This window comes from Barbus barbus, assembly GCF_936440315.1.
Source record: "Barbus barbus genome assembly, chromosome: 12".
In the NCBI taxonomy this organism is placed as follows: Eukaryota; Metazoa; Chordata; class Actinopteri; order Cypriniformes; family Cyprinidae; genus Barbus; species Barbus barbus.
In genome coordinates this window covers 22,566,621-22,592,766 of record NC_136740.1, presented here as the reverse complement: position 1 = coordinate 22,592,766, position 26,146 = coordinate 22,566,621, and positions in this window count along the sequence as shown.

Below are 26,146 nucleotides of genomic sequence, written 5' to 3'. Positions count from 1 at the left end.
AATATGTGGAAGTTACACATGTTGTTTCATTTTTTTTATAACAACCATTTTTTATGTGTGTTGTATAATACATTTCTGGCTGTATAATGAATGTATGTTTATTTTCTCATTCAATATTGTCCAACCATCATTAAGACATAATCGATTAGTTTTGGTGTTGATGAATGCATCTAAATTGAGTCTGTGTGGGACATTTTAACAATGTTGTCTTGTATAACTGACAACCAGGGTGAAAATTCAATTAAAGCTGTCAGAACAGATGTTTTGCAGAACTGAAGTTCTTAAAGCAACGTGACACTGCTGTCAGGTTCAAAAGGCCCATTAATGTAACATGTCAGCAAGACAATGTTGCATTTGAAACTGCACAGAGCTGCGTATTGAGACATTGAAGGACGGAGAAGTCTTTGGATTCAAAGCATAAGGTCTGCAAAAGGTTGAAAACATTTACAATGTCTACTTAAAGGCAAACAAAGCCCATTTAGAATAGTGTGTTGTCTAATTAATTTAAGTTTTGGTAGGGATTTTTCTTTATCTTTGGAGCCAGACCAGCAGGATTAAAGGTTTGCTGGGGATTTTACATTTATTCGTTTAGCAAGAATGATGGGACTGATGGGGTCATACCAGCCATTACTAATACACAAGTAATTTCATTAAGGAATTGATGATGGCAGGCGCATTGCGGAGCCCGGCTGGCGGGCAGAGAAATATTAAATCAATAACAGTAGTCAACAAGTGAAACAGATGTTGTCACAATGAGGACAAGGTGGACCTTGAGGGAACCATCTATCAGTCCCAACATAAGGCCAGGACTTTCAGGAAGTTAAGTGGCTGTGTGCAACCGTGTATCTGTTCAATTTAAGTGCAAAAAATATATAGCGTGGTGAATTCAGGTTAATTGGGACATTTTTCCCAGTCATCTCAATGGCAAAACGTGTCCCAGTTTGCCTGAATACATCTTATATAAATGCAATTTTAAGTAGAAATGCATGCATGCATAAATAAATGCATTTTTAAAATAAATATTTAATTTTATAACTAAAATGTTGTAATTTAAACAAAAATCTAAATACATTATAATGAAAGAATGCATAGATAAATGCAAAAAATATAGTAATAAATAATTTATTAATATTTAGAAATAATTTCTAAATAAATTATAATTACAGTATAAATAAAATAATTAATCAATTAATTTATCAATTAATTAAATTTGTTTTTTTTTTAAATAACAATAATAAAATCAGACCACCAAGAAGATGAAACCATTCAGTTTTGAGAAAGAGGAAATGGTTACAGACAGGTATGTTGGAATGAAATGTAAGAATACACACAAGACAGATTTCAGATTTTATTTTTTGGATGGTCATAATTCCATAGTGTTTGTCTTTCATTTAACATGGATGAAGTGCACTGCATGGCTGAAAGTGTGTGAACAGCAGAACACCACACTCATAATTTCAGATCCATGGGCATTAATCTTTCCCAGCTTGCTCTCATCTTGTAAGGTTTTCTACAGTACTAGATGTTGGAATACGACTGCAGGGATTTGCTTCCGTTCAGACACGAGCATCAGTGAAGTCAGTTACTGATTTTGGGCTCGCAGTCGGCATCCCAGATCACTGAATGTTCAGGTCTGGGCTTCGTGCAGGTCAGTCAAGTCTTTCCACACAGACTCACTAAACCATTTCTATGTCATGGACCTCGCTTTGTGCGCATACGTCGTTGTTAAGCTGGAACAGAAAAGTATCTTTTCAGAAACTGCTGCAAGAAAGTCTGAGGCACATAATTCTCTGGAATAGCACTGTATGGTGAAGCATTCATTTTGTCTTTGCAGAAATTATTAATATATCCAAACTCATTAATTAGAACAACAACAAAAAAAAACATAATTTTTTACATGCAGCCTTGGTGTTGCCATTTTTTTTTTCTTAAAAAATCTTCAGATCCTCTTACTTGCTTTGAAATATCGCCCCTACCCCCATAGAGAAGCTTTAGTGTAATTTGACCACTGCCCATAAACTGAAACTGTCAGAACTGTTCTCTCCAATTTTACTATACAGTCCCCTTAACAAGTCCTCTCAGTAGGCACTTTGACACTTTTCCCAGAGATTAAGACCAACCCCGACCAATGCAGCTTGTTCTTTTTTAACCACTCCCTGGGGCACAGTTCTGCTTAGCCATTTGAGTTTCATCAGCATAACATCCTGCTACAGTTCTACAGCAGTGCTCTTGTCTTGCTCTAGACAGCTTCTAATGCTGCTTCTATGGGCATTCATTTGTTTTGCCACACTGAGTCTTAACAACAGGACATGAGCAGAGCAGTGTGTTTCCTTCCAAGCAGGTTATGCAACAGCTACTTGGGTCTAATCAGCATCAGCTGTGACGAATCGTATGGAAGAACACTTCAGAGTGAATCAAGGTGCAGAGACACAACAGTTCCTAACATTGCTCCTGTTTCTGTCTATATCTATCTATCTATCTATCTATCTATCTATCTATCTATCTATCTATCTATCTATCTATCTATCTATCTATCTATCTATCTATCTATCTATCTGTCTATCTGTCTGTCTGTCTGTCTGTCTGTCTGTCTGTCTGTCTGTCTGTCTATCTGTCTATCTGTCTGTCTGTCTGTCATTCTCTGTTGTTCTATCTGTTGTTCTATATCAATCGATAATTCTATATCCATCTATTCTATTTTATCGGTTGTTCTATTGTTCTATCGTTCTATCTATCCATCATTCTATCTGTCATTCTATCGTTCTATCTGTCATTCTTTCTATCCATCGTTCTTTCTATCTATCTATCTATCTATCTATCTATCTATCTATCTATCTATCTATCTATCTATCTATCTATCTATCTATCTGTCTGTCTGTCTGTCTGTCTGTCTGTCTGTCTGTCTGTCTGTCTGTCTGTCTGTCTGTCTGTCTGTCTAGCTCTGTTGTTCTATATCAATCGATAATTCTATATCCATCCATCTATCGGTTGTTATATCTGTCATTCTGTCTGTCTAACAATCGTTCTGTCGATCTCTCTATCCATCAAATAGCATCACATCGGATAATACAGTACAATAACAGTAAAAAAAAATGTAAAAAAATAATGATGGAATTCAGTAAATCAGTAAATTCAGTTTTGCTGGCAAATATATAATTGTTTTCCCATTTTACCAATGTAATTGAATTTATTTGTTTTTTACTTTATTTTATTTTATTTTTAAATGAATCATTAAATTTTATCTACAGATATATTCATACATACTAACATTTTTGATAGCATGGCTGTCTTTTTTCTGTGGCTTTTTTGTCTTCTATCTTATAATCTAGTTGTGCAGAAAGTGTGTGCTTGAGTGTGAAAGAAAACAAGAGGGGAAAAAAGAGGGAGAGGGAGAATAAGGAGCCTTGGCATTTTTATTGCACTTATACATTTGAGGATCCAACTAATTAAGCAAATAAATCTTGGGGTCGGTTTACACTGCCGGCAATTTGAGCTTCTCTGCCTCCATTGATCGGCGTGCTTCGCCTGGCTGAGCATCACTGACCTGGAGAGAGTGAAATTGAGATATTGCACATGTAAGAATCTCTCAGAGGGGTGTGCTCGACATAGAGCCATGCCATCGGTTTCAACGCCTAAAGGGTCACGCTAGAGCCATAAACAAGATTTAAAAACTTTGAACATCAAGCAGTTTGATGTCCTTCCACCTTACAAGGTTGTTGCGTGATCTTGAAACAGTGGCTTGCAAGGAAAACAGTCTTCAGATTAACCCTACTCAGGTCTCAGCAGATTGGCTTTGTTCCACCAGAATAAAGTAAACAGCTTTTTACTTGGCAAAACATGGAACACAGTATTAATAATTCAAGGCAAGGTTTGTAAAGTGAGACATATTTTATCGTTATAATGAGATATTCATAGCTGGTTATTTTTCCTTGCCTGCTGTTTAGTTTGTGTTGCAAATCTCAGTTAAGATACTGTAGGTAGCCTTTGAAAAGGTTCCCTTTGAAAATCCTGGTCAATTCCAGGCCTCAATACATCAGACAATGATGCATTTACAGCACATCCCAACGGCCTGTGTGAATAATTAAGGAGAATCAAGCCTTGCAGAGATGGCTCTGTCCATCCAATTAATCTTTCACTGATCATTTCAGGGCTTAGAAATCTCCCTCTGCTGGGACTGGAGAACGCTGGTCACTCCCACTTTGTATTGACCAATAGAGAACTCTTGTGACTAATTAACATGGAGTAGCTGCCAAAAAAAACTTTCAAATTGGGTAGCAGAAGCTTTCCTGTCTCATAAGAGGACCCTTTGTGGTTACTGGTTTCTAAATCCTTCACATCACCTTGAACGAAAGATAAAAAAAAAAGTTTTTACACCCCCCCCCCCCCCCCCCCCCCCACACACCCACTGGCCCACTGACAGAATCTATTACAGTTTTCACGTTCGCTTTTGCACGTTTCTTCAATCATCTTTAACATTCGCGAACCAGCTAGCATTTTTCAAAGCAATTCAAACAAACAGCAAAGGACAAATCCTTGGTTCACAAACAAGATGTTTCACAAGTCAAAATGTCACAAGTCAAAATGTTTAGCCATGTTGTCAATATAACAGTATAATATGTTGTAAAATATGGCTATGGTTTTCATGACAATGATTGAAAATGCACAGGCCTGCATTTTTTTCTGTATGGCATATATCAGTTTAAACAGTTCTTAACCTCTTCTATCTTCACTGTTATGCCTCCCTATCCTTCCAAAATTCATCCTTACTCCTCGTCTTCTTCCCGGCTTTTGACCCTGCTTGTTTCCTTGTTGTTCTTCCGTTGTCAGAAACTGTAACACTGTGTTGTATTTTGTTTTTATACAGTATGCTTGCCAAAATCTTCATGAAATGCACCTCTAAGCTTTTTTAGAAAACTGGTTGATCATTGATTGATCTAATGCTTTGTTTCCTTTTATCTAGATTCCTCTGATTCAATTAATCAGTTCAGGACACATTTACAAAAAAGAAGTCTAATATTAATGTATAGAAAATATGTTTGACAGAATATGGCAATTCCATGAATGTACAGTACAAAAGCACTGCAGTTGGTTCAAAAGAATGAGAATGTGATTTTATATGCACACAAGTGACTAGATGTGGAGCTTGAAGTAGATGAGAATTTCCGCTGTGATCTGAGAAATGTACCTAAGAGACTCTTAAATTTTTGTAGATGTATTTTTTTTCTTGTGATTCTGACAAACATCCATTTATTAACTATTTTAGTTTTTTTAATTATTTTATTTTAATTACTTTTCAAGTAGTTATTTAAATAAGATTTATTTTAATTGTGTATTATTAGTAGCCTATATTCAAATCCAAAGAAAACCTCAAATTAAATCTGATACTCCAATTATAGTGTAATCTGCATTTTAGATGTGTTCTATTTTTAGGTATTTAATTAATCTAGGTATTATTATACGTTAAAATATTCCCATTTAGGGCCAAGTGTCACAAAATCTCACTTCAGTTGATGTAGTGAATCTGGCAGTCACAAACCTGCTAATATGATCTATAGTTAGAAGTTAAAATGCTAAATTATACCATACATTTACAGTAGCACTTCATAGCATCTAGTACAAATAATGATTTCAGAAGAATTCAGAATAAAGTTTAACTATTTTACATGTTGAATAAAAGGTCAGTTATAAATGAAGAAATTTGTTAATTTGCTGCTTATTAATAGTAAGGTAGTTGTTAAATTTAGGTATTGGGCTGGATTAGGGATGTAGAATATTGTCATGAAGAATATGTGCTTTATATGTACTAATGTAATGTTATTAATAGGCATGCTAATAAGCAACTACTGTAGTTAATGGTGAGAATCGGTCCTATACTAAAGTGTTAACATTAAGGATTAATCCAGATGATTCACATAAAAAAATTTAATCATAAAGATAAGAAAAAAAATGTCACCAGAAGACATGCAAACTCATACACTATTGCCATGAACACCTAAAAATTAAAGATGCAAAACAATACCCTTCTAAAGTTGTAACCTGTACATTGTGATCTGGGGAAACTCTACCACTTTTGCCATGTGAATCCCTCATATATCCAAAGATCCAGTCCTGGGATACTGAAAAAAAAACTCTCAAAGCCTTTTTCTTTCATCATGTATTTTGTAATATCATACTCTTCTCCCAAACATTTGCATTTACCAGCAGAAGGAAAGAAACTATTATCAGCTGTGCAAGATGAAAGACTGTTATATCTGCAAATGAGATTCAGTGGATAAGGCCCCTGAAAAGATGCAGTGAGCAGGATAATTCTGTGTGGTTAATAAGTGACTTTGATTTGGAGATATTCAGAAAGACCAGTGCTCCTCTCTTCCTTTAGGGAGAAAAAGCAATCCACTCACCCAGTCTGTGCTCACCTCTTTTTGACACTGCTGTTTTGAATAACAATTACATCTGCCGGATTCTCAGGGAGACGTTTCTCTCTCTCCTTCTCCTTCTCCGTGACTGTTCATTTCACACACTTTTATGGGATATTTATTTCAATTTCTGGTATGAGAGCAGCCATGTCAGTAGGTGTCTGTAGGATGTTTCAACATTTGGATACGGTTTCTTCACCTGTTCCCTAATGCTAAATGTCTGTGTTTTGCAGTCACCTGCATATAAAGCACAAATATAGTAAATAATCTTTACTTTTAGATTAGCCCTCTGCTGTTAAACGTCCCCCACTTCTGCATTCCTCAATCTGTCAGGTGCTCTGTGGGGATGAAGCTGGTGTTTTTCATTAACCTGTGCCCTGCCTGCCTGTGCTGTTCAGGGACAAAAGGACCTCTGGGCTTGCTGTCTGTCCTGAGTCATGGAGAGCTCAATCATGCGCCCTGCAGGACCCCACACACTGCGTCTGATGGATGTTATGGCCTCGGGGGAGATTTAAAGGGTCTTCATATACTCTGACTCAGCAGGGGACAGCGAGACATCTCCCATAATCCTGTATGTACTTCACATTTTTCATGCAGCTGTAAAGAGCAGGCAACCTTTAAAATTAAATATTTTCATTCTAGAAAAATCACTTAGATTCATCAACATACTTATTTTAAATTTAAGTATTATTTAAATGTTATAAATATATAACAATGCATATGTATGCATGTACAGTACATGTATATATCAGTACACAAACATATACCGTAAATATACAAATATTTCACTTTAATATAACTTTTTTTTTTAAATGTGGTAGTACAGTTTGTTGACTTCATTTTTTATTTATTTTAGTATTTTTATTAAAAACAGTACTCATACTTTTGTTAGGGTTAGCAGATCCACACAGGCAAGAAGACGAGGGTTTCAGGCAAAACAGGTATTTTAATAATATAAATCAAGTCACTGGTACAAAGCTCAAAATAACGTTAAGACACAAACTATACTAAGGAACTCAAAGCTTATAAAGAACAGGGAACAAAGGAGCAAACGACATAACACAAAACAGGTGAAATGACTAAACGATGATTAATCATTAACTAAACTAGAACAGGAACTACCAAATAAGGTCAAAACAGAACTGAAAGGAAACCAAACCATGACAGATATCACGGGCGCCCTGGAGCAGGGCCAGGATAGGGAGGAGACACGGGAAGCCTCCAGGGCGGATCAGGGGATTCCAGAAGCCATGGCGGCTCAGGAGGCTTGGGGAGCCATGGTGGGACAGGGGACTCGGGAGGCCATGGCGGGACTGGAGACTCGGGAGGCCATGGCAGGACTGGGAGCTTGGACGGCCATGGCGGATCTGTGAACCAAGAAACTGGTTCCAAGAGTCCTGGTGGCCATGGCAGAAGGTTTGTAGGAAGAGTCCAATCTCTTGGATCTTCCTTTCTGTCTGCCCGTTAGACTGGGGATGATATCCAGACGAGAGGCTTACGGTCACACCTAGGAGAGAGAAAAAGGCTTTCCATACCCTTGAGATGAACTGTGGTCCTCGATCTAAGACTATGTCTTCAGGGATTCCATAATATCTGAAGTTCATGGGCCGAACATCAATTTCGCAGTTTCCATTGCAGTAGGCAAACCCTTGAAGGGGAGAAAACGACAGGATTTGGAAAATCGATCAATGACCACTAGAATACATGTGTTACCGTCAGAGGCAGGCCGATCCGTGATGAAGTCTACTTCTAGGTGTGACCAGGGATGGTTGGGAACAGGCAGCGGAAGGATTTTGCCTGATGGTAAATGGCGTGGGTTCTTGAAGATGGCACAGTCTGCGCAGCCTTGGACGAACCTTCTCACATCCCTGGCCATATTGGGCCACCAGAAGCGATCCTTCAGCAGCGAGAGGGTGCCCAGAGATGTATGAACAGAGTGGATAAGGGGAGTGCGTTGTGTTCTGGAGACGTATTGCAAACCGGGTGGACGGCCCGGCGGAGCGGCCATGGAAGCATTGGAGGAGGTATCAGAATTGGCATTCCACTGGATAGGACTTACAATGATTTTTTCAGGAATGATGGTCTCTGGTTCCTCACTGACCTCTTCTGGAGCATAAAGTCGAGACAGAGCTTCAGCCTTCACGTTCTTGTGACCTGGACGATAGGAGATGGTAAAGTTAAATAGAGTGAAAAAGAGTGGCAAGGATTGAGTCTCTTGAATCTCGTAGATACTGCAGATTCTTGTGATCAGTGAGTACAACGAAAGGATGTTGAGCACCCTCCAACCAATGTATCCACTCTTCCAAGGCCAATTTGATGGCAAGGAGTTCCCTATTACCAATGTCGTAGTTCCTTTCCGCCGGGCTGAGTTTGCGGGAAAAGAATGCACATGGATGGAGTTTGGCTGGAGTCCCCTGCTGCTGAGACAGTACCGCTCCTACTCCCGAGGTTGAAGCGTCGGCTTCCACAGTGAAAGGTTTGCTTGGATCTGGATGAATGAGGAGAGGAGCACTGGTGAATGCTTCTTGAGTTTTTCGAACGCTTCAGTGGCAGCAGGTGTCCAGGACAGAGACTTGGGCTTATTTCGTAGCAGATTTGTTAAGGCACTGGTGATGGTGCTGTAGTTACGGATGAATTGTCTTTACAAGTCGAGAAGGCCAGAAATCGTTGAAGTTCCTTGATGGTGGTAGGGATGGGCCAGTTCTTTATGGCTTCCACCTTCTCATCGTCCATCTGGATGCCACCGCTGTCGATGTCATATCTAAGGAACTGCACTGAGGATTGATGGAAGGAGCATTTTTCAGCTTTGAGGAACAGTTGGTATTCTCTCAGGCGTTTCAGGACCTCCGCAACGTGATGGCGATGTTCGGCCACACTCCGGGAGTAGATGAGAATATCAGTGTAGACGAGGATGAATCGATGGAGATACTCCCGGAGAACCTCATGCATGAAGTCCTGGAACACGGAGGGGGCGTTGACTAGACCATAATGCATGACCAGATATTCGTAGTGGCCAGTATGCGCTGCGGAGGTCCAACTTGGTGAAGAAGGTGGTTCCGCGAAGATGTTCAAAGGCCGCTGGGACGAGAGGAAGAGGATAACGTAATTTTACCGTGATTTTGTTGAGTGCCTGGTAATCGCTAAAAGGCTGCAAGCTGCCGTCCTTCTTAGCCACAAAGAAGAAGCTTGAAGCAGCAGCGGATTTTGATGGGCGGATGTAAACTTGCCGTAAAGCCTCTTCTATATACTCCTCCATGGCCTTCTGTTCTGGGAGTGAAAGTGGATAAATCTTTCCGAGGGGCACTGACTCACCCGGTATCAGATCTATTGCACAGTCCCATGGTCGGTGTGGCGGTAACTGGGAGGCTTTCTTCGGGAAGAAAACGTCACTGAAGTGGGCGTAACAGGATGGAATATCAACTGGCTGGTTTTCCAGAGGGTTTTCAGTGGATGTGGAGTTGATGGCAAGAGTCTTGGCATGGAGAGACTATGGCTGAGGGACATGAGGAAAACAGTCAGGAAAACATTTATCACCCCACTTCAGGAGCTCACTAGTACTCCAGGAGATGACAGGATTGTGTTGAACAAACCATGGGCGCCCAAGAATCACGTCGGTGGTGGATCCCTCCAGAACCAGGAGATGGAGTGTTTCTTCATGCAGTTGTCCAATTTTCAGTTTGATGGGGCCCACACTGAATCTTACATTTCTTCAAATGAGTGGTTTTCCCATCACCGACTGGACTTGGTAGATGGTTGTGGTTGCAGTGGTCTGGAGGTTGAGCTGGCGCCAGAGGTTCCCTGAGATGAAGTTCCCGGCTGGCCCTGAGTCGAGGAGGGCCTGTATTGGACTAGAGACATCGGAAGCAATAAAATAGCCGTGAGGGGCGGCATATTCATAATCGCCAGCTTAATAACACTCACCAAGAGTCGAGGAGGACAAATTGGACACGTGGATATTACATGCCCACCAGCACCACAGTACAAACATAAGCCCTGGGTCAGCCGCCTCTGCCGCTCAGATGATGAAAGCCGAGTGTTATCCATTTGCATGGGCTCATGAATTGGTTCTGGAGGGTTGTTTGTCTCTGGGTGACGAAGGAGTGAAGTACAAGGTGAAAGTTGTTGTTCCTCAAAACAGGACTTCATACGAGTTGCACATCTGATGGATAGTTGAATGAAACGTTCCAAGCTGCAACCGCACTCTTGGTTCCAATCCCTGCCGATAGGTAGTAAGAAGCGAGTGCTCATTCCATCCACTGGCTGCTGCAAGGGTTCTGAACTTGAGAGCATACTCATTTATTGACATGGAACCTTGACGGAGATTATATAATTGTTCACTTATAGATGAATCTCCTGCAGGTCTGCCAAAGACTCCTCGAAAATGGGCAATGAAATTATCGAGATACTGGGTTACAGTACCGGATTGAGTCCAGATGGTTTCAGCCCACTGTATTGCTCGTCCTGTCAGCAGGGATATGATGAAGGCGATTTTAGCTCTTTCGTTGGTGTACAGATGCGGTTGCATTTCCAGAGCCAACGAGCATTGAAGAAGAAATCCGTTGCACTCCTCCGCCACACCAGGGAAGGGCGTTGGTTTGGCTATGGGACTGGATACCACTGTCGGTGAAGAATTGGTGGTGTTGGTTATTGAAGTGACCGGAGGTGTTGGTGGTGTTGTGGTGGTGAGAACTCGAAGTGAATCCACGAGTTCCTGGAATAGATCAGGGTTGCTCATGCTGTTCTATCCTTCGGTGTTGGTCCAGTCTTCTGTTACGGAAGTAGACTCACACAGAGGAATAGTAAATCAAAAGGTATGTTTATTGAAACAGCAGAGTCAAATGGGTAACTGAAGCAGGTGAGTATTAAGTTCAGATATGCAGTTCGATGGATAGATGATATAAGTAATGATAGCGTCTTGGCTTTACATGAACTCGTGGATCTGAATGATGAAGCACACACCTCACACTGATAAGTATTGTAGATACCGACTTGGAAACGATGGAGGAAACAGATGTTGGAGTGGAGGAGCAGGATACACGCTGGAGAGGACACGGGAGGTAAGTACACGATGGAGGTAGGTAAACAGGTAAGTCGCTGAGGTAGCATAGAGGGTCCACATCAAATGAACGAGACCGGACATTGGTGTGCTGTGAGGTGTATGCTTAAGTAGCAGTCTTGATGAGTGCCCTAATGATGTACAGGTGTGTGCAATCAGAACTCTGGTGAAGGTGTGTGCTGTGTTTGGATGGTGGAAGAGCCTGGCCGATCTGTGACACATACCTTACGGTAACAGAAAAAATTAATTACTATTGGGCCACTATTGGGCCTGGAGGTTATTCTCTCGCATTGACAACATGCATACAGATCACCTCTACATGTTGCATCATGAATGCAAAGTCAGTTTCAGACAGCAGGCGGAAAAAGCTTAGAAGAGAAAGTCGCTTCGAATGTCTGTACATATCAATCAATTTCACCCTTCAAACCAGACACCATGAAGATGTGACAAGATGTTTGTTTTTTTATGCCTCCAGCACAAATCTGTTTTCAGTGTTTTTCATACTCATGCATTTTTAAGTGCCTTGCGGGTCTCCAGCTTTACTCCAGCAATCACAACATGTTAAAAATTGAAGTAGTCGTCTTATATATTCACATTACATGAGTCTCTTACCCTTGAGCTCTTTTCATTAATTAAAGCAGAATGCTGTTTAATTGTAAGGTCTGCTACAAAATCATTGTTTAATTGTCCGCTGACACCTACAATCACATCCATTTTTTAGCTTTTGCCACAGAGAAAAAACAAAAGTACAGGAGCTTTAAGCTGGTATAAGTTAATGTATTCAACATGCTTTCAAAACCCACTCTTTCACTGACTTCTGCAAAAAAAGGTATGCATGCAAAATTAATTAGATGACAGTAACACAGAGTATTTGAATTGGAAGGACACCTACATGACATAGTGGTTTTGCATTTAATTACCTGGCAACCAAAAGAAGTAATTTATTTCAAATTAATATATTTTTTCCCCACAAGAAAATAAATATATCAATTTAGTCGTAAAAATAAGGGCTAATCAAATAGATGGTGCACTTGACATTGAATTTGTTGAAAGTGCTCTAGGGAAGGTGACTTAAATTTCATTGGATGAGAAGAAATTGGATAGATGTCCACTGTACTTCAGAATGTTGTCTTAAAAGTAACAGGACAGCTCTCATAAATACTTTTTGACAGCTGTTGGCCTAATTTCTGTGTCTATCTCCATCACTATGACCCCTTTTCCACCAAGGCAGTTCCAGTGCTGGTTCGGAGCCAGAGCCTAGTTTCAAACCGGTTCTTTGTTTTTCGACATCCAAAGCACCAGCTCTGAACCAGTAAAAGCGGTTCCTAAGTAGCACCACAACATTGCTGGGCTAGAAGGAAGAACCGCTTGCGTCAGGAGCTGGGTCGGGGTTACCGTGACCAACAAGACAAACAGAAACTTGGACCGCCATATTTGAAATAGCAGCTAAACGCTAACACGTTTGATTCGCCGTGTTTGGATGCCGATGTAGGTTCGCAAAGCCATGAACATCAATAGCAACGCAACGTCCCCCATTGCTGATAGTTTGTTTAGGCTTGTCCGGGATAGATCGGCGCTGCGCGGACCGGTCGGTGCAGGCATATCGGGGTGCTGCGGGAGCGACTGGAAAGCAGACGGCTCTTTATGCTTTTGGATCGCTCTCGCGGTGCTTTAGTGTGTTGTGTGCCGATCGATCGATCTGCGTGGCGCTGATGCTTTGTACAGATGCCTGTTGTGCCGCGCTAGTGATCCGAAACATGAAACGTATTCAGTGACGTAAGACCTGGCTCTGTATTGGCTCTCTAGCCTGTGGAAAAGCAACCGGTTCTTAAAGGGCTCGCCAGTCGAACCAACTAAGAACCGGCTATAGCACTGGGTCTGAACTAGCACCTGGAACTGCTTTGGTGGAAAAGGGGTATTTGTCCAAAAACATGTCAATGTGAATTGCCATTTACAACCAATTTACTGGCAAATCACGCTGAGCAGGTATCGCCATTTTAAACACAAGATGGAGTTAGACCAAAGGAGTGTTTGCTAAAATTGCTAAATGGCTATTTATTAACATTATCTAACAGCCCTTTTAGCCTAATTAACAAAAATCGTTTTCAGAGGAAGGTTACAAAGACAAACTTTTTTCTTTGGAATAATGTGGACTAATGAATTGTTCACAATAAAACCAAAAACATGTGTTAAGAAATTAACAGGGTTAGTTTTTTTTTGTTTACTGTGTTGAGAGGTGCTGAAATCACGTTTGGTCTCGTACTGTATCGCGTATCTTGTCAGTGACTCAGTGTGTGCACTTGCTTGGCCATTTTTAGTTGATAAACAGGAAAGTGGGTCCAGCTGAATTGAAATGGTGATTTGTTGGATTGGTATAAAAAAGGTTATTATACCCCGGCAGCGGTCGCGGCAGTCGTCGTGTGAAGCCCTCTTAGTGTGAAGACCGAAGAGTGTAAAGACCATCAACTCTACCGTGCGATTGCACCAGGCAGGGACACCGGCAAGGGATAGAAGTATCGCTTTTTATTTTAGTTTATTCATTTATATATTTATTATTGAAATGTTGTTATATGCATGTGTCAATTTTATTTAATTTCTTTATTTTCTTAAATATGTGGGTATATAGTATTTATAGAGTTGTAACTTTTAGTTTTAGTTACTTTTTCTTATTTGTAAGTCGCTTTGGACAAAAGCGTCTGCTAAATGACAAAAGTAAGTAAGTAAGTTTTGATGTCATGCTGACTTTAAGTTCTGAGGTTCTTCAGTTTTGTTTTCATTAGTATAAAAGATTTATCATTTTTATCCTAAATTCACAACAAAATGATGAACTTCCAGAACTCACCAGAGAATCTCTACTTTGTTTGGATTGGGGCTCTGTGTTGCCTTGAGACCAGGTGCGTCAGGATGATTTGATGTGGGCTCAGGTGTTTTGGTTCACATCTGTGCAATCAGAGATTGGAGAAAATTACTTTCCAATAGAAGGAATTTTGCAGACAAACTGAGTGAGACAGACAGGTGATAGTTAAGGTCCAGGTCAGGCACAATGATGGACGACTAGCCACGACAGAGTCAGAAACAGTTGTGATTTTGGTTGTCTGCTGCTATTAAATTAAACATCAGGCACATCATTAATTGATTAATTATGCAGATGCTTATTCATGTGCTTCTGAAAACTCTGAATGATACATCAATCAGGGTTTGTTTTTTATCACGCAAGGCAAATTTGCAGTATAAGTGGCATAATGCCTTCAGATATTTCAGTCCTCTTCCTACACAGAATGATTTTAACCTCTTGTACTTTTGTTGCTAAAAAGTTTGAACTTTTTTTTTTTTTACAAATTCATGTTAAAATGTTTTTCAACCTAATTAAGAATCAACAGGTATTTTAAGTTGCATCAATTAAAAAAAAAAATACAAAGGTACTCTTATACAAACTTAACTTTTATTATTAAAATTGCTTAATTATAGGACTGGATTTGGAGAGTTATTTTTTGAAAAGTAAAAAAAATATATATGAAATTTTTTTCTGTTATTGAAATAAACTGAAATAAAATATAAATACTAAAGAAAATATAAATTTTATATAAAAATGAAGTAAAACACAGACAAACTACAGTATAGAACTATTTTTAAAAATGACAAGCACATAACAATTACTAAAGCTAAAAATTAAAACTGAATACATTTAATATATGAATAAAAAATGTAATAATATACAAATAATGCTAAACACTGAATCCTGGGATATTTTAGCTCGATGCTTCAGAACAGCCTTTGTAAAGAGACACACTTATTTTATAACACACATTTCTGGAATAATTAAAAAGGCAAGATAAAGAAGTGATAATGACAATCCAAGCACGTCCCCTAAAAATGCAGTTTGTAATGAAATGTAATCAGTAACCGTGATAAGAAAGGGAAAAAAAAGATAAGACATTGTCCTACTTTTGCTGCTGTCTCTCCTTGGCTTTAGCATTAAGCTCTGAGCATGTCCGCTGAGTGACAGAAAGCAAACTGCTCTGAGATGAAAGAAAAGCAATGCAGGATTTTATTCAAAGAACAAAGGGTCACATACTTTTTTTTCATCTGCTCCATAGTTTTGTTTGTTAACTACAGATGTACATTAACGTGATTAAGCTCATTATTTTTTATTGTAAAGGTAGAGCAGTGCAATTCACTGAAGAATTTGATAAATGATGCCCTATTGATGTACAGTATTATTATAACTCTGAAATGAGCTCCATTGTTGTAAGTTCTACTTGTATTCACTGTGTCGTCACACACATTCCATCTGTTCTAACAAGTTTTCTTGGTATTGTATCACTGAGTTTTGATAAAGCCCAACCACAGCCACAATGAAAGCATAAGTACGCTGACAGCTAAGCTGTAGGCGTTAAAATAGTCCAGGACATTGTTCATTCTAGATTGTCAGTTCTATATGTTTCCTTAATCACGCCAGACTGTCTGAGAGTTGTGAGTTCATTTGTAAAAAGCATTCAAAACATGATGACAAGCCTCCCAGGAGAGTTAATGTAAGCCCTTACGCTACACCTCCTCTGTTAAAAGCTCTTGGCTCTCTACTTTTAATCTATGATGATAATATTTCAAATCTGCCACAGCAGTTCAACATTTATGTGACTCTTGAGTGCTGTCTTATTGACTCAGTTAAGTCTTAGCAGCTGAATTGTAAACTACAAGATCGGATATTTACGTCAAGTTTAGTTTTGTTAGTTGAGCCCTTTTAGTTCGGTCTAACATACTAAAACTCTATCAATCTAAAATAGTGCAGTGTTTTTATTGTGTGCACAAAGTGTTTTGAAAGCAAAAGTGACTCATTTTAGATGCTTGTTTGCTCAAATTCACTGCAGTCAAGGGTTTTAGTGCTTGTTTATTGAGCTGTAATTGGGCGACGCCGATTGTAGTTGACAACTTTCATATAACCAAATGTCATGATTGTAGCGCTTGCATATTGCCTTGTCATTCAAGGCACTCAAGGAAAGTTGTTGCAGATAATGGCAATTCATGGTTAACCAGTGAGATGTTGTTGAACCTGCCATTCATGTTGTCAGCAATCTGCCAATTCTCGTTATGTATTGAGAATAAACACATCATTTTACAGTGTTTAGAGAGGATTATGGCTTCTGACTCTGGCTCCATCCTTAGAGCTACCTGCTGTGAACAACACACAGTTACTGTATATGCTGGTGTTATTTTTTGTGAACTACTCTTTTAATGCTTATTTTTCTACCTCATACCTTTCCCTCTGTAGGCCATGTGTGCTTAGTAAAATCTGATTCAGTCAGTTCAGTCAAAGGTGACAGTCGTCTAAAGTCTGTAGTTCACAGGAAATGCTGAAACCCTCTTAGATGTGTTCATTTCACCCCTCCACACAAATATATGCCATATCCTTGTGAGGATTAGGTTGAACTCATCAAAATGTCATGCTTGTGAAGGTTCCTTGAAATTCAGAATCAAACAGGATCAAATGAAAACCATCTGTATTTCCTGAGAAGTGAATCAAGTTTACACAAGGTAAAAGGTTAGCGTTTAAAAGCATCATCAGCCAATGGTTGCAAGTTCTGTCGTTACTTACCAACGTAGTTCAATGAGTCGGTGTTTCCCGAAACCATATACCAACTGAGCATTCACAGTCAGCATTGCAAATTTACATGGTTGGAAGTACAAATCGCGACATGTGGTTAAACATAGTTTCTTGTTAGTAAAACATATGGGCTTAAATAAATTCTGCTCTTGGGCACAATAAGCAAGCTAACATGCAGTACAATCTATATTTTCCTCTCTATCTAAATATAAATGCATTCTAATGTACACATTTTTGTGCATCCTCAATAAGTGCCGTTTGTGTTTTTATTTGTTTTCATGATTCCATGTGAATTGGTTGGACAATATTGTTGTCTATACATGAAACTTCAAAAACGCAAAGGAAAAACATTTCTGTTTTTAGTACATTGTTGCCTTATAAACGTACCTTTAATATATTTTCCAATGTAATTTATTCCTGGGATGGCAAAACTGGATTTTCAGCAGACATTAATCCAATAGCATATAGTATCATATAATCCCTCTACTGTAGTTCGCCGATCACAAAGGAGGGATTGAATCAGCTCTTTCCTATAACATGAATGATGTATTAGTTTCAGACCCCAGAAATCCCCATTAGAAAACTGAATGGAGACTCTGCATCCCCCTTCTCCCACCACTGCTGATGAGTACCCACAATGCTTTGCAACGACACCCAGAGCACCACCTCCCTGTTCATTAACTAGACACAGGGAACTAAACAAAACATCAAAGACAGAGGAAAAGTCACACATTCTTAAACTAATCCTCATTCTACTCCGGTCTCAGCAGTCTTCTCCAGACTCTGGGCATGATGCTCTGTTAGGGAATTCAGCTTCCTCACCTCTCCACTGCTGCTGCTCCAAGGGATTTTTCATGCAGGCCAACCCCACTGAGCACACAGCAGGCCACGCGCTGAAGTTGTGAGGACCATTAATGTAAATCAGCCATTTTAATTTTGTCACACTGGAAAAGTGCAAGAGGCGGGAGGAAAGCCAATATGAAAGCCATCATTCTTCTGATCCCATTATCAAATTTGCAGAATTTTCTCAGAGCCGCATTGTTGTGCTGGATTAGTCACGTTGTGAAAAGAAGAAAGAAAGAAGAAAACTAGTCACAAAGTAAATGTGAAAGTGCTGTTAAAAATTGTGAAAAACCCAAATGTTAGAACTCATGATTATTCGCCGTAATTTAATGAGATGTAAATAACATCATGTAGTCAGTTATGACATGTTCACAAGTATGAAGGTCAAAAGGGGTTTTGTGAGAACTACAAAAACAAGCAATTATGATTTGTTCTGTGATAGCCTGACATTTTTTGCCCTTCAAAAATCTCTAAAAAAGCATTTCTAGGTGCTAATTTCCAAAATCCATCTGCAAAGCAGAACATTTAAGGATGGAATATGCATTAAAGAATTATATCAACTTGTGGAAAATGGGCATTATATGACCACTTTAATTGAGGAAGCCACAAAATCAAATTTTTTATTCTATAAAGGTATTCAAAAAGAGTAATGGCCAACAAGTTACAGTACAAAAATACATTAACATTAGTGGTTTATATTTAATTAATTAATTTATTTCCAGGCTAAGGTTTAGGCATAAATAGTTTAATCCAGAACTACACAGGTTGCAAAACAACCATCCATTTTTCACTGGAACAGATTCTCAGCCCTCCAACATCTATCCCATTTTGCGGACAAAGAGTGTTTTGGTACTGCAAGTACATCAGCCAGACTCCACAGGGCTCTGGGAATGCAAGATTTGTCACCCTGTGGGCGGCTCGCGCTGTGTGAAAGGTTTGCTGAGGCAGACTCTCAGGAGACGCTGGGTGACGGCAAGCTGTCATTCCACTGGTTGGCAGGTGAAAGGGGAGGCTTATTCTCAGCCAGCCTATGATTGATGCGTTATCTCTCGCTCCACTGGCCACTTGCATTTTTAAATGGAAATGTAGAACTGAAGTTGGGAGCAGTAGAAAGTTTAGGGCTGGGAAATGAGCGGTACTGGAGAAATGTGAGCTGTGCTGGAACAAAATGAATTTCAAAGTTTATTCATATGCAGTCAGGCATATTACATAGATACATACATAGACTGAGATAGATTATGATTACTGACCGCTGTAACTGGGCCTGATTCAGTTGCATTCCAAAAAGCCCTTCTCAGCTTAAAAGCATCAAGACTACGCCTCACGATTAATGTTACTTATAATGAATGGACTCTACAGCAATTTAAATTTGCAGATAAGTATGTAGCATAGAGCATATCTTAGTATGTAGAAGCAGATGAAAATATAGCATAGATTTGATAGGCGAGACTGAGAATGGATGTTACACCATCAGTTTTACCATTTAGAAAGTTGTAGATTTTAAACTAAAATAATATTACAGTTTCAGATAAATACTGTAACCCAACATAAACAGTTGGGTTTGTTAAAGCCAAAAGTGTTGCAATTATGCCCAGTCTGCCCTATTTCTGTGAATTTTCAGTACAATTTTAATACAAATCTGCATTTTTTTTAAAGGTGCCATAGAATGCATTGATACAATATTTTAAAGGGGACCTATTATGCTCATTTTTACAAGATGTAAAATAAGTCTCTGATATCCCCAGAGTGTGTATGTGTAGTTTTAGCTCAAAATACCAGACAGATAATTTTTTATAGCTTGTTAAAATTGCCACTTTTAGGGTATGAGCCAAAACGAGCTGTATTTGAGTGTGTTGCTTTAATGCAAATGAGCTGGTGCTCCGGCAATAGAAGTGCTAGCCTTTGCAAATAAACATTCCCCTATTAGTACAAGCCTGTTATCTTTACAGAAAACATACTCTGTTTAAAAGTCAGTCACCTGATTGTACTTTGCATAATAAATTCGCGTTTATTAATTACACAGACAGGGAGCACAGTGCGATAAAAATAACAACATAGCTGGTCTCATGGTGCATGGCATGCTATCACAAACTTTAGTCCCACTCGTGATTATGAGCTCAACAAACTCAAGCGATCAACTCGCATTGCTTTCATATGCAACTTTTAACCACCACATTCCTATTCACGATCATTCATGGGCAGCACCAGTGAAAACAGGCAGAGACGATGGTAGCTTTAGCATCATTAGCCTTACACAGTGCCAAGAAGCTCTTTCAGAAGGGCAATTTGGAAAACAAACGTGTGATACTTTATCTGGAGCTGATGTTCACGCAAGAAGCATTGGTATTGATCTCTACACATATTGGGGACTTTATCGTTTTTTCCCCGACATTTCCTTGACAATGAAACTTAACCACAGTGTCCTCAGCGGCTCAGATGGGAAGGACTCTATGGAGACTCCTATGTTCATTAGTGCATCCCAAAACACAACACTTGAAATGCGTCTTTGGCGCTGACATTGTATATCTCCAGCGGCTACAGCAAGTAATCAGTAATGGCGGAGGCGGACTGCTGCTTCTCACTCAGGGCTGTGTCTATGCTTATAGGGCAACGTCACAAATGGGCGGGACTTTTTCCCCTCGGTGACGTGAACAGAAGGAGAATCTGAAACAGCTCGTTCCAAGGGACTGTTTATGATTTTTTGAAAAATTGATTTTATAAAAAAATTAGTGGGTGGATTTTTGCCATTATAGGGTGGTTGTTTTCACACACTGCAGCCACACAACTGTGTTCAAACACCTTATAAAAGTGATTTTTGCATAATAGGTCCCCAATTAGGTCCCCTAACCAATAATTGTTCTCTGATATCTACATAGAAGGTATGTGGCTTAGGTAAGGGCAAGAAATTCTCCAGAAACGGTTTTACATGTCCATTCATATCCAACCCTTGGATTTCTCCCTAGAATGAAATGGTCTGTTATAACCTTATTTAGAAGGGTTAATATAATAATGATGTTACAATAAATAATAATGCTGAGCTCTGCTCTGATTGGCTGTTTCACAGTGCGGCTCAGTGTTGAGCTCTGCTCTGATTGGCTGTTTCACAGTGTGGCTCATTTCAGTAGCTCACACAGCAGGAAGGAAATACAGGGGAAATATTTATTTCAATACTTTCTCTCGCAGTTATATCGTTGGGTAATTATACTGTAAATAAAATTTGGGCATCAGGGAGCCGCTATTAATATGCTGGGCATTGAAACTGCTTTCACTTTTGAGATTTGCAATTGCAAGTACTCTGTTTATACTATGGAGCGACAGTGCTTACCACACATTTTACAAGATCAGTTGCTTGTCAGTGGTGCTCAGGATCTGTAAATCATTCGTCATCATCCTCAGTCATCTCTCCTTACTCTGTTTATGTGGTAAGTTATTTTATTAGAACGCGTTATTTGCTTTCCGTGCCTTTCTGAATACAGACACCAACCCATCCCTGCACTTCATATCCTCTGCACAACCTGGAACATAACATTTATTTCCATGATCTGCCATTTTCTCGGTTGTCCTTGCTTGTTTCTTCACAATACCTGGGAAGGTGGCTAGCCTAGAACAGTGGTTCCCAACCTTTTTTTCATGGGCCCCCCCCCCCCTACGTACACATATGGTAATCTGAGTCCCCCCCCCCCAGTATAATACAAAAAAATGTCTCTTAGAAATGCTCATTTGACATTGAGTTGACAGTAGTAGTTTGAGTTAGGATGCAGATGTAAATTTATGTTCATTGTCAAAATCAGTAACATCTGTAAAAATTGCAACAACCTTTTTTATATGGTGAAATTTTATTTTTCTGACTGAGTTTTATTAAAATTAACCATTGTTCTTCCATAGTAGCATACATTTAAATCATGATAACCAATTAAAACCACACATATAGCACTTCAATACTGTGGTAAAAATGCAACTATATGGTTTCTAGGTAGCCTATTTATATGTAAAACTGTAGTCTAAATACATTTATTATAAATGCACAAACGCTAGCCCCACATTTCTGCCACAATACCATGGTGCAGTTAGTAGGCCCTTTCGCACCGCAGGAACCTTTTCATAGTACCCGAACTAATTGTGGAACTACCCACTTTTTGGCATGTTCGCACCGCGTTCGCACTGTTTTAGTGCCCGGAACTCCGTTTGGAGAAACTAAATTAGCTCCTACTTCAGAGTAGGGTCTAAAACTCTGAAATTTTATTTAATTTCTTTATTTTCTTAAATATGTGGGTATATAGTATTTATACAGTTGTAACTTTTAGTTTTAGTTACTTTTTCTTATTTGTAAGTCGCTTTGGACAAAAGCGTCTGCTAAATGACAAAAGTAAAAAGTAAAGAGTGTAAAGACCATATACTCTACCGTGCGACTCCACCGAGCAAGCACACCGGCAAGGGATAGAAGTATCGCTTTTTATTTTAGTTTTTTCATTTATATGTTTAGTATTGAAATGTTGTTATATGCATGTGTCAATTTTATTTAATTTCTTTATTTTCTTAAATATGTGGGTATATAGTATTTATAGAGTTGTAACTTTTAGTTTTGGTTACTTTTTCTTATTTGTAAGTCGCTTTGGACAAAAGCGTCTGCTAAATGACAAAAGTAAGTAAGTAAAACAGTTCTAGGAACTATCGTGACGTAAGTGTACGCTGATTGGCTAAATGCGTACGAAAACGCCCTCACCCGCCATGATTTAAAACACTGTGTAAACACATACTGTGTAAACATTCCATGTCCATTCTTGTGAAACACACGAGACACAACAGGTTATCGGACTACCCCTCTTCTCAAGCCCTCTGGATATTGTTCGCCGATCGAGGACCCACGCATGCCCTTGGATTACTCGTGTGTCTTGCCCGTGCCATACCCGTTTGCTGGCGTTTTGACCCTGCCTGTTATTTTTCTATGTTTATTAATAAAAGCTTGCAAATGGATCCGCACGTCTCACGTCTCGTTCACCCCGTTACAGTACCCACTGTCCGTGCGAATGCAACCCTTTAAATGGTAGTGGGAAATAGTTTGCGCAAAATCGTCCCAGTGCTTTAGTACTGTACTTTTAGTTCTGGAACTAAAGCGGTGCGAAAGAGGCTAGTGTTACTACAGTAAATCCGTGGTAAACAATGGCGATTTGTAGATTGAAAAGCCTTCTGACTGTATCGTTGCACACAGTGTTCTGCTGTTTGTCAGTGTTGTTTTATCTGGATTTAAACTAGTTTATATCAGTTGACTGATATCGACTGATACTAGTATATACCAGTCATTTCTGTTCTTCGCTGAATTCTAGCGCTTCTCACTGGATCTCACAGTGCTGTTTAGTGGTTGCGTGATCAGTGATGTTATAGACACAGCCGGACACAGAGGTAAGTGTAACACACAGTGACTTTATTTGCAGAGATTGTGCAGTGGATGAGTGCGGCTGAGGATGAGAGGTGAGAGTCCACTTCGAAGAGGTTTGGGATGCCAATGGGGAAGGAACTGAGTGTTGTCTTTGTGCTTTCCAGGAGCGAGGAGCAGAGCATCCGATGAGGATCGGGGCGACTGAGAAACTGACCACGGAGAGGAACAATCTGGACACAGGGAGACAACGGGACGGAGAACAGGAGGTAAGTACAACAGGTAAAGGATAGGAGGTAATACTCATCGAGTTTTGCTTGCAGGAATGGAGTCCACGTTGGATCAACGAGATCGGACACTGAGTGACTGGAGGTTAGTGCTTTTGTGTGGTTCTGGATGATGATGTCGCTCTGCGCTGCACCGCTGTTTGAACCGAGCGGATGTGGTCTGTATGGCGCGGTTCAAATGAGTAGCGCTGTTTTGTTCCGCTTTTGCCGCATAAACATTAAATTAAATATTTATCGAAATTGGTTTTTCGAGGAAAATTATATCACTATATAATTATAGTTATCGTTTTATTGCCCAGGCCTACCTCAAAGTATATCTGCTCCCGCGCCCCCGCTGTGAACTCTGGCGCCCCCCCAGGTTGGGAACCACTGGCCTAGAACATGGGCAGGTGTATGCAAATGTTGGGGGCGTAACTTTTAGTGATCTTGACTGTAACGTCACAGTCGGTGTTATGTTCTGATTTGCCTATTTTTCAGTAGTATTTTGCATTCACAAGATTTACATAAGGAGGAGGAAACAATGGTGTTTGAGGCTCACGATGTGTCATTTCCATGTACAGAACTGTTATTATTCAACTATGCCAAATTAAATACAGTTTTCCATTCTGTGTCACCTTTAAATAATAATGTGCCATGCAAGACAACTCCACCATCCATATGAACATGTGCTCATTAAGTTTGCTGAAACTAGAAAATTATCAATTATCACATATAGAGTGTCTGAATATATTTGCAGAGGCTCATTGCTGCTATTGATGTCATGGTGCTGTGAACAGGTTTTCTCATTCACACAGTGTCTCTTCTGTGGCCTTAATTACAACGATGAGTTCACATTCATGTTTACTTCACATCTACACTCTCTGGGAATGAGCTCACTCAAGTTGACAATCTGAAAAAGCCCCAGAGTACGCTTAACTTCTGCCCTTTTCATGTTGAGTCAGTTGTTTTCAGGATGTGGTGACATACTGCTAGGTTTTAAGCTTAACAAACAGTGAAGGCTGGGAGTTTGTTCCACTGCTAGGAACACAGAGAATCCATAATTTGGATGAGTGAGTTTGTTCCCTCAAATGTGAATACACGGGCGGCAGATCAGAGTGGTCAGGCAAGGCTGTAGGTATGTAAGTAATGGGGTGTGAATGGAAAGCCCTAAGCAGTCATGTATCTGCACTGTTTCCAATCTGGCATTTAAATGTGGCTATGACTCCTGAAACTTTACATTATGTATTTGACCTAAGGCTCTTCAATATTTATAGGTTACTATTCAAATAACCAAATTCACATTGTAAAATTGAATTTCTTTATTAATTGAAGACAGTAGCAGTAACTATTTTATTGATGAATCAAACATAATATTAAAATAACTTGAATAAAAATGTATTCAAATTAATATAATTTGTAATTAGAAAATATATAAGCAGCGCCATTTTAATTAATGCTCTCAGACCCCATTGTATTTTTAGAAAACTGCATCTTTTGCATAAGCAGACAGGTTGAAATGCTGAACCAACATGTATTATTTGTGCTTTGACTGTGATGCATTGCTCCTCTTCATAGAAACCTGAAGCCTGTCTCTGGTCCCTGTGTAATGAATGCGCTAATTAGAGGCAACAGACAGAAACATGGCTCGGACACATCTCTTCTACTTGGTGTGTCACTGAAGCACGACTAGCAGGCTTTGTTTCATCACACCCATAATGAGGAGCCAACGCTAACAACTGAACTGCGACCTGTTTGTTTAACATATGCATGCTCATAATCACCTCGCGAAAATGTTCAGAAACACATGGCCTACTATAATTTACGAATCAAAAAAAATATCCAACAACCGCTGCATTTTTGTTTGGTTGGAGGCTACAGAGGCGGTAATTATCCACTTCTGTGTTTATACAATATCATATAGTGTTTATGCTGCTATAAAAGCAGGTTTTATTTCCATTGCCTGATAGCACTGGATAATCTAATCTTTGCAAATTGTGGATGTGATTTTTTTCATTACTCTCCATTAAGAGGTTTTTATCGAAATATGTGCTTATATAGTTACTGTGCTTGTGCATTTTTAATTTACATATTTGCATAAAACGGAGGCTAATTATATGTAGGGATAATACATTTAGCCGGTCAGTGGGGCAAAAATAAACCTTGATAGGATGTCTTGCGGTCTTGCATCATTCTTAAGGGACTTATTTTGTTATAATGAGTGAAGGCCTACATTTTCCCAGAAATGTCTTGTCAAATAAGTAAATAAATCATTACAGCAAAAATAAACCAGTTAGTATATAAAATGCTGATTCACGCTGATAGTATTATGCTGGAAGAAAAGAGACCATGTTGATAAGTCGTCTTCATTGTTTCATCACTCTAAACTAGCATTATTTCTGTCTGTTTCTACAAAGCAAAACCTCCTTTGAATAGCAGCAGGAAAGACTTCAGAGCTTTACCTGCTGAAGGACTCTCTTCCTCCCGCCCTGGCAGGATTATTCATGAGCGTGTCTCCTGGTTTGTAATTGCTTAAATTGTGCTCTTCCATTAGAGGAACTAATTAGCGTTTATCGTTTGTGTGGTAGCCCCGCT